An 8,744-nucleotide genomic window follows, 5' to 3' on the forward strand; every position below is an offset into this window, starting at 1 on the left:
GGAGAATGGGAGGGGAGGAATGGGAGAGGGGGGAATGGGAGGGGGGAATGGGGGGGGGAATGGGAGGGGGGAATGGGGGGAGGAATGGGAGGGGGGGAATGGGGGGAGGAATGGGAGAGGGGGGAATGGGAGAGAGGGAATGGGGCAGAAATGGGAGAGGGGGAATGGGGCAGGAATGGGAGAGGGGGAATGGGAGAGGCAGAAATGGAGGAGGAATGCGAGAGGGGGGGAGGAGGAATGCGAGAGGGGGGTAGGAGAAGGGGAATGGGGGGAGGAATGGGAGAGGGGGAATGGGGGTAGGAATGAAAGAGGGGGAACGCGGGGAGGAATGGAAGAGGGGGAATGGGAAAGGGGGAATGAGAGAGGAATGGGAGGGAGAATGGGAATGGGGGAAGGTGAATGGGGGAGGAATGGGAGCGGGAATGGGGAGTAATGGGAGGGGGAATAGGAGAGGGGGGATGGGGACAGGAATGGGAGAGGGGAATGGGGAGCAATGGGGGAGGAATGAGAGAGAGAATGGGAGAGGGGGATTGGGTAAAAATGAGAAGGGGGAATGGGGGCAGGAATGAGAGAGGGGGAATGGGGCAGGAATGGGAGGGGCAATAGGAAGGGGAATGGGAGAGGGTTAATGGGGGGAGGAATGGGAGAGGAGGAATGGGAGGGGGGGAATGGGGGGAGGAATGGGAGGGGGGAATGGGAGAGAGGGAATGGGGCAGAAATGGGAGAGGGGGAATGGGGCAGGAATGGGAGAGGGGGAATGGGAGAGGCAGAAATGGAGGAGGAATGGGAGAGGGGGAATGGGGGTAGGAATGAAAGAGGGGGAACGCGGGGAGGAATGGAAGAGGGGGAATGGGGGGAGGAATGGGAAAGGGGGAATGAGAGAGGAATGGGAGGGAGAATGGGAGCAGGAATGGGAATGGGGGAAGGTGAATGGGGGAGGAATGGGAGCGGGAATGGGGAGTAATGGGAGGGGGAATAGGAGAGGGGGGATGGGGACAGGAATGGGAGAGGGGAATGGGGAGCAATGGGGGAGGAATGAGAGAGAGAATGGGAGAGGGGGATTGGGTAAAAATGAGAAGGGGGAATGGGGGCAGGAATGAGAGAGGGGGAATGGGGCAGGAATGGGAGGGGCAATAGGAAGGGGAATGGGAGAGGGTTAATGGGGGGAGGAATGGGAGAGGGGGAATGGGGGGACGATTGAGAGGGGGAATAGGGAGGGAATGGGGGAGGGATGGGAGGGGGAGGAATGGGCTACATTCACAATCTTTTGTAGTTCCTTGCGGTCTTGGGCAGAGCAGGAGCCGTACCAAGCTGTGATACAAGCAGAAAGAATGCTTTCTACAGTGCATCTGTTACTAAAAATGTTACTAGGAATATCTGGAATGAGCAGGTTGTCTAATGAGGAAAGGTTGGACAGATTGGGCTTTTTTCCATTAGAGTTTAGAAGAGTGAGAGGTGACTTGACTGAAGTATATAAGATCCTGAATGGTTTTGACAAGGTGGATGTGGGAAAGATGGTTCATCTTGTGGGTGAGTTCAGAACTAGGGAGCACTGATTTCAAATTAGGAGTTACCCTTTTAGGACAGATATTAGGAGGATTTATACACAGAGGGTGGTGCGACTTTGGAAGCCTCTCCCTCAGATGGTAATGGAGGTGGGTCATTGAATATTTTTAAACTAGAGTTAGATAGATTCTTGTTCGACAAGATGTTAAGAACTTGGGAAGTTTGCAAGGTTAACACTTGAACTTGAGGCGCAAACAAAATAACAGACAAGAAATAAGATTAGCAGGCATCTAGAGAAATGAGATGTGATTTGCCCAGTAACAATATTAGCAGGCATCTAGAGAAATTAAGGTGCAAATTCCCATATCAGAAAAACTTTTTACCAGAGATCAATGGGGCTATACAAATGCTAACTTCTAAAGGCAAGGAATTTGAGAGATGTAGACAGCCGAATCCACAGAGTAGAATATCAAAGAGAATGAAATTATCTAGCATCCTCATTGGGGAAGGAGGCTAGCTTTTCACCCAGCAGTCAGACAGGACATCTACATCTAATCTTCAAAAGGTTCAGTTCCATCTAACCTTTAGAGTCACTGAGACCTGTTCCATCTAACCTTTAGAGCCATGGCAGATTGCAAATATTCGCCTCTAAAAGACACAGGGCGATTCTCCCATTTTGACCCCCTAATTTTCTGGTGGGTCAAGTTGGGAGATGCACACATGCGCCGATTTGCAGGCTTCACGCATGCATCGAGAACGCAGGTGCGTCTCCCACCACTGGAAATCTGGCACAGTCGACACCATGCAGGAAACCAGCAGGAACACCAAGTAAACCATTTAAATCTATTTTTAATGTTATTTAAATATAATAATCGGGCATGGGACTGAATTCTCCAGGCCTAATAGCATCTCCCACCCCACCAGTACTGGCGGGGTTTAGAGTAGCTCCCTACTTTTGAGGAACTAGCAGCCTGACCCCATTGGAGTAAAGGGGGGAGGGGGGCAATCGTGGCCCCCCCCAAAGGGTCAGGCAGAGGAGGATGTTGCCCCCTGGGCATGGGCAACTGGGACAATGCCAGCCTGTGCCCCCAGCACTGCCCAAGGGCAGAGTGCCCATGCCCAGGGGGCATCTTAGCACTGGTCATTGGGCAGAGCCAATGGGGCAGGGCCAGCTGGGGATGGAGCCTAGGGGACAGGGCCAACTGGGGGCGGGGTCTAGGGGCAATCGGTGGGGATGGGGGATCCCGCTGCCACTCTGCATTGGGATCCCATTGGGGCTGGAGGGAGGCCAGCGATTGGGACAGGCTAGGGGGTGGTCTGCTGGGTGGGAGGGGGGTTTGCCTCCTGGAGGGGCTGCCTCCAGTGGGTGGGGGTCGTCACTGTTGCGGGGGGAGGTGGGGTTGGGTGGCTGGAGATCGGGTCGCTCCGTGACGGGGGGAATGGTGAGGCTGGCCCGGGAATGGATGTGGGGGCCATGATCGTGCCATCGTGGGTGGGGGTGGTGGGGGCAGCACTGCAAGGGTCCCTGTGATCGCGCTGGCAAGCAAAGTGCAGGCTGACAGATCTTTGGCATGAATAGCCCCCCCCCCCACACTCCCCCAAGCTTGTAATGATATTCACGATTGTGACCTCTGCATTGCACAGAGTGTGGGAGATTCGAGTCTGAACTCCCACTGAAAAAACAATCGTGATTTACATAATTTTCCCGCGGATTCAGCACTTAGAATATTTTTGGGAGAATCGTCCCCATAGTTTTGTGCCTTCGCTGAACCAAGAAAATAGGTTTTCTCTGACTTGGTCATCTAAGCTGTATTGTGTGGTAACTATTAGCAGGATTTGACTTGTAGAGTTACTAAATTGGATGTCGTTCGGGAAAAGGGGTCTCAGTGAGTTCAGAGAACGTGGGTATATTTTGGGAACAAGAGGTAATTTCAGATAAAATGGTGTGTTATTAATCTACTTCAGTGTCTTTCTTGTGTGTGTTTTTTTCTCTTTAATAAATACTCTTTATGAATTGCTTACACACTGACTGGACAGGCTCATCATTGGGTTGTACATTGTTCCTCATTATTCCATATATACACTTCGAAGAACCAATGTTTCAAGTTATCCTTCGAGACACTCTCGCAGTTAACATCAGTGGGGTTCTTAACAAAGGAAGTCAAAGGTTATGGGGGATAGATGGAAATGGGAATTTGCAGCATTGAAAGATCAGTCATGATCTTATCGAATGGTGGAGCAGATGCAAGGGGGCCAAATGGCCTACTTCTACTCCTATTTTGTATGTCAGACAGTGATCCGTCACCAAATACACTGAATACTATATAAAAAGATAATTTGAAAAGAGAAAGGAAGCTTCTTTTTATTTCCTTAGACTTTAAATCCCAGATAAAAGGATAATTGCAAGTCATTACTAGGTTTGGGTATGAGAGAATAATAATCAAGTAAGTAAATTGTAGCAAATGACATTTTCAAGTTATTTGCTGTAATTTCTTTTGATAACAGATGAACAACTTTTAAATTACACCGTGCAAAATTCCTATCTCCATATTTCAACCAAGGAATTTTTGTCAGAATTTAAAACAATTAAGTCATCTTTCAAATGATCAAGTGATAGTTCTGTTGTGAATATTTCACCTAAAGAAGTTTTATTGACTATAGAGGAATTGTGAAGTGTGACGAGCATTCGGAAAAAGGGAACTGAGTCATGTATAGTGAAAACAATGTGGTTAGCAATACAGCCAGGAGAAATATTTTGAACAATGGTGCTTCCATTGATTGGATTAATCATAAACAATAAATCTAATGTATTAAAGGAAGCATTGTTGAGGTGCGACAAATTTGGCCCATTATTAAATGAAAAACAAAAACAGAAAATGTTTTCAGTATTTATAGCAGGTCAGGCAGCATTCATGGAGCAAAAAACAGACAAATGCTTTCGGTCGATGACCTTTCATTAGAACTGTAAGAGTTCAGAGATGTAATAGATTTTGAACAAGTACAGTGGCAGGAAAAGTGCGGCAGCAGGGGTGGGAGAACAAAAATAAAGATCTATTACAGGGTGGAAGGCAGGAAAAATTTAAATAATAAAGGGGATGATGGTGCCAGTTAAAGGGAATGGCAATGGGACAAGTAAAGAGACAAAGCATATGTCCTGAGGAAGTGCAAATGAATAGAGAAATAGTTTCCAACATCTGCTATCAGAAAAAAATGGGGCAGAGGTTCTAATCTGAAATTGTTGAACTTAATGGGTTAATGGGAGGGGCGATGGCCTAGGGGAGGGGCGATGGTTTAGTGGTATTATCGTTAGATTATTAATTCAGAAGCTCAGCTAATGTTCTGGGGACCGGGTTCAAAACCCGCCATGGCAGATGGTGGAATTTGAATTCAATAAAATAAATCTGGAATTAAGAATTAAGATCAGGGATAGGTGCTGGGTTCACTGTTATTTGTCAAACCTTTGGGAGCCCCAAAGATGGGAACAGAAGCTGGGGAGCCCAAAAATATCAGTGCTAGTCAGTTTCAAGTGCTGATCCTAGACTGGCAATGTTTCCTATGTCAGTGGAAGGACATGGCAGGGACAGGAATCCGAGACTTAAAGACTCATTTAGGGCTCATGGAAGAGCAAAGAGGAGAAAGGATATTTAAAGGTGTGCACAGGTTGTCGAAGCTGTAGTTATCAAAACAGCTCAGGGGAAGTGGATGCATGTGGGGAGCCTGTCAATGCTGTCCCAGTGTGGCTTTTGCTACCAAATAAACCTGTTGGACTTTAACCTGGTGTTGTTAAACTTCTTACTGTGTTTACCCGAGTCCAACGCCGGCATCTCCACATCAGAGCATTACATCAGCCCCATGAGAGGAGGGCCAGTGGGGAAAAGGATAACTGGGCACTTGTTAAGGACATTAGCTTGGCACTAGACAGCTGGCAAGAGAGGGGACATTCAGTACATTATCTTTAAATGTGATTGGCATCTTTCCTGGCATTGTGCAGTCAGAAGAGTAGGGAGCAAGACTACCAAGAACAACTGGATGGCTACCTGCCCAGAAGAAAGGCTCCAGCTGACATGGGAACACGACTGTCAGATTCTGTGTCTGTGGCAATGACGGTTAACATTCTTTGCAGAGCCCCACACATCAGGAGAGCATGGAAGAGGAAAGTAGGGCAGGAAGACATCTATAGTGGCATCTCACAAAACGGCTACACCCTGCTAGTCACTAATGCCCTCTTTGCCAGAGTTAGACAGCTCATTACTTTAACAACTTTGGTGATTGTCCAACATAGCAAGATCCCTGGGTCAGATTCCAAAAGGAGGGCAACAAAAGACCCCACAAGGAAGACAATGAAAGACCCCACAAGGAGGGCAGTGAAATTCACCAAATGATAGGTAACATTTCCCTCAGAAGAAATGCAACAGGAACTAGGAATTGTTGAACATAAAGAGGAATTTAAAAAGCAAAAATAATTAAAGCCCAAGAGAAGACATTTAAACAATAAGATGACATGGCTGACAGTAAACTTGGAGAAAAAAGAAGTTGCAACAAGTTACAAAATGAAGTTAACAAAGAGAAATTAATGAGACAATGGAGAATAAGCTGAACTCCATGACAAAGCAACTGGAAAATAAGAACAGGTCCAGTGAGGAATTGCTTGGGGAGAATAAGAGCTTGAAGAAGGAAACTTGGCAATGAGAATTTAACAGAAGAGGTAAAATCGTTGAAATTTACAGCAGAATCAGCAATTCAGACAGAAAGAAATTGAGATATCGGCTGGAATCTTATCATCATTCACGCCGATAGAATTTTACCATTCCGCTACAGTGAACGGAGATTTGGCTGGCTGCCAAATTCTCCGACCTCGCTGTAGTGGGAGCATAGTATAAACGGAAGGTAAGATTCTATATCAGAACAAGATTGGTGAAATGGTCACACTAATGGAAAAGCACAAGCACCAATACGATAAATGGTCCATGAAAAAGATGCTGAATTGAAATGTTGGAAAGAGAAGAAATTTTATCACATGATCTAAGTACCAGAAATAGAGTATTATGATCATTCTTTCACACGTGATAGACCGAGCTTGTGAAAGAATTCTCAAGACGTAAGACTGTTGTATTGTGATGGGAAGTAAGCATTGTGCTGTTTTTTCCTGTTTGAAAGAGAAAGAGGCACGGTAGCACAGTGGTTAGCACTGCTGCTTCACAGCTCCAGGGACCTGGGTTCGATTCCCGGCTTGGGTCACTGTCTGTGTGGAGTTTGCACATTCTCCTCGTGGCTGCGTGGGTTTCCTCCGGGTGCTCTGGTTTCCTCCCACAGTCCAAAGATGTGTGGGTTAGGTTGATTGGCCATGCTAAAATTGCCCCTTAGTGTCATGAGATGCTATGTAGGGATGTGGGGATAGGGCCTGGGTGGGATTGTGGTCGGTGCAGACTCAATGGGCCGAATGGCCTCTTTCTGTGCTGTAGGGTTTCTATGATTTCTATGATGATCTGTACCTCCATGCATTACAATGTAAGGTGCTTTGCAGAGCCAGAGTTAATGTGGAACTGAAGAATGGTACCACCCACGGTGTGATGTATGGAGTTCACGTGGTCAGAGAACAGTTTGGAATGGAACTTGGTAAGCAGCATGCCTGCCTGGAACAGCTCCATGCAAGACCATATTTGAAATTGTACATAGTTAAAGCCTACCAATAAAAGTGTTTATGTTTAAACACACAAGCCTCAAGATCTCATCAATGAGCCATCACCATTGAAACATAAATAATCTATAAGGACATGACAGGAAACTTCGGTAGATCAAGTTCGATCTCCAGAATTATTGTTGCTCAGACCAGATCCCTGTTGTACCAAATGAAAATGGAAGGATGGATCATTCTTAAACATGTGGACCACTTGAGAGGTGGCAAGACCTTCCAGCAGTCAATGTTGCCATCAAGAAATGTTTCGACCCCATAAGCACCAAAATACCTGATTGACCTGTTATAGACATAACTGATATCCCAGAAGGAGTATCCATTATTGCACTTAATGTCGAACCTATGGAAGCATCTCAAACTACAGAATTGGGCTACTCTACATGAAACAGAAAACCATTCAAAAACTTGATTTATAATTGTCCAACTCATGTATTATATAATGTTTAGTTAGAATTTAGAGCTGAGGAAATTAGTTGTTGAAGAATATATAAAGGAACTAAAGGGTGATGTGGTGATTGTCCCTTTAAGAGCAATACAGCAGAGTATTAGCTTCGGTGACCAATTGGGACTCACAGTGGGAAATCTCCCTGGGAGAGGAGCTCTCTTAAGCAAGAGACATTCTTTAACTAGTAGCAAACATGCTATTGCTTTTGTAGACCCTTTTAAAGAAATCATTTGTTGTTCACTAATGAAGTCTCTGAAATTGCATAATTATAACATCAGACAAGCCATCACAGACACAAAGGAAACTGGGTTTTGCCTCGGTCATTGGACTTCCAAGGTGCACAGAATCATCAATTATTCTCCAGAGAAATGTGAACCTTGAGGAGGTGCAGGCCCTGATGGAAGATATCAGGGGATCAACAGGAGTATAAAGTAAGAGAGGAGGAGGGGGAGGCAGAGGGAGACGACTTCGAACAGAGAAGTACCCCTGCTGCATGATGAGGTGGCCTTCTGCTGCCTTTTGGGAAGAGAATCTCCTTGCACTCTCCCTCATAATTTCCAACATTGAATGCAGGTTACATCAATGAAGTGGTGCTGCCCTCACTGCCAGATGGCTGAATTGTCACAAGTTGCTTCGCTCTGGTGAAGTGGAAGGTTGGGCACAATCAGCAGATTTCTCCCTGAGGACAACTAGCAGCCTCAGTGATGGCCGATGAGGTGTGTCGAAATGAGTCCCACATTTTATTTGATCCTCTTCAATTTCAGCCTCCACTGGTTCTAGGGCAGAAGAATCTTATTGGACTGGAAACAGCACTCTTGTTTCTCTCTCCACAGGTGGTGCCACACTTGCTGGATTTTTCCAGCTTTTTTTTCAGATTTTATTTCAGATCTTCACCATCTGCAGCTTTTTCTTTTATGATGTAAGGTGCTCATTTGGACTTCATTACAGAAGGCTGAAGAAAAAGTGAGGTGGAGAATTAGAGGCAGCTGACCAGATGCTGGGGGTTATGCTTGCAGACTGAACAAAAGGTTCCCACAAGAAATCACCAAATATATGTTTGGTTGTCACATTGTCAGCAGCAAATGCAGTGGATAGATT

The sequence above is a fragment of the Mustelus asterias genome, chromosome 9 (assembly GCF_964213995.1).
Source record: "Mustelus asterias chromosome 9, sMusAst1.hap1.1, whole genome shotgun sequence".
Classification (NCBI taxonomy): domain Eukaryota; kingdom Metazoa; phylum Chordata; class Chondrichthyes; order Carcharhiniformes; family Triakidae; genus Mustelus; species Mustelus asterias.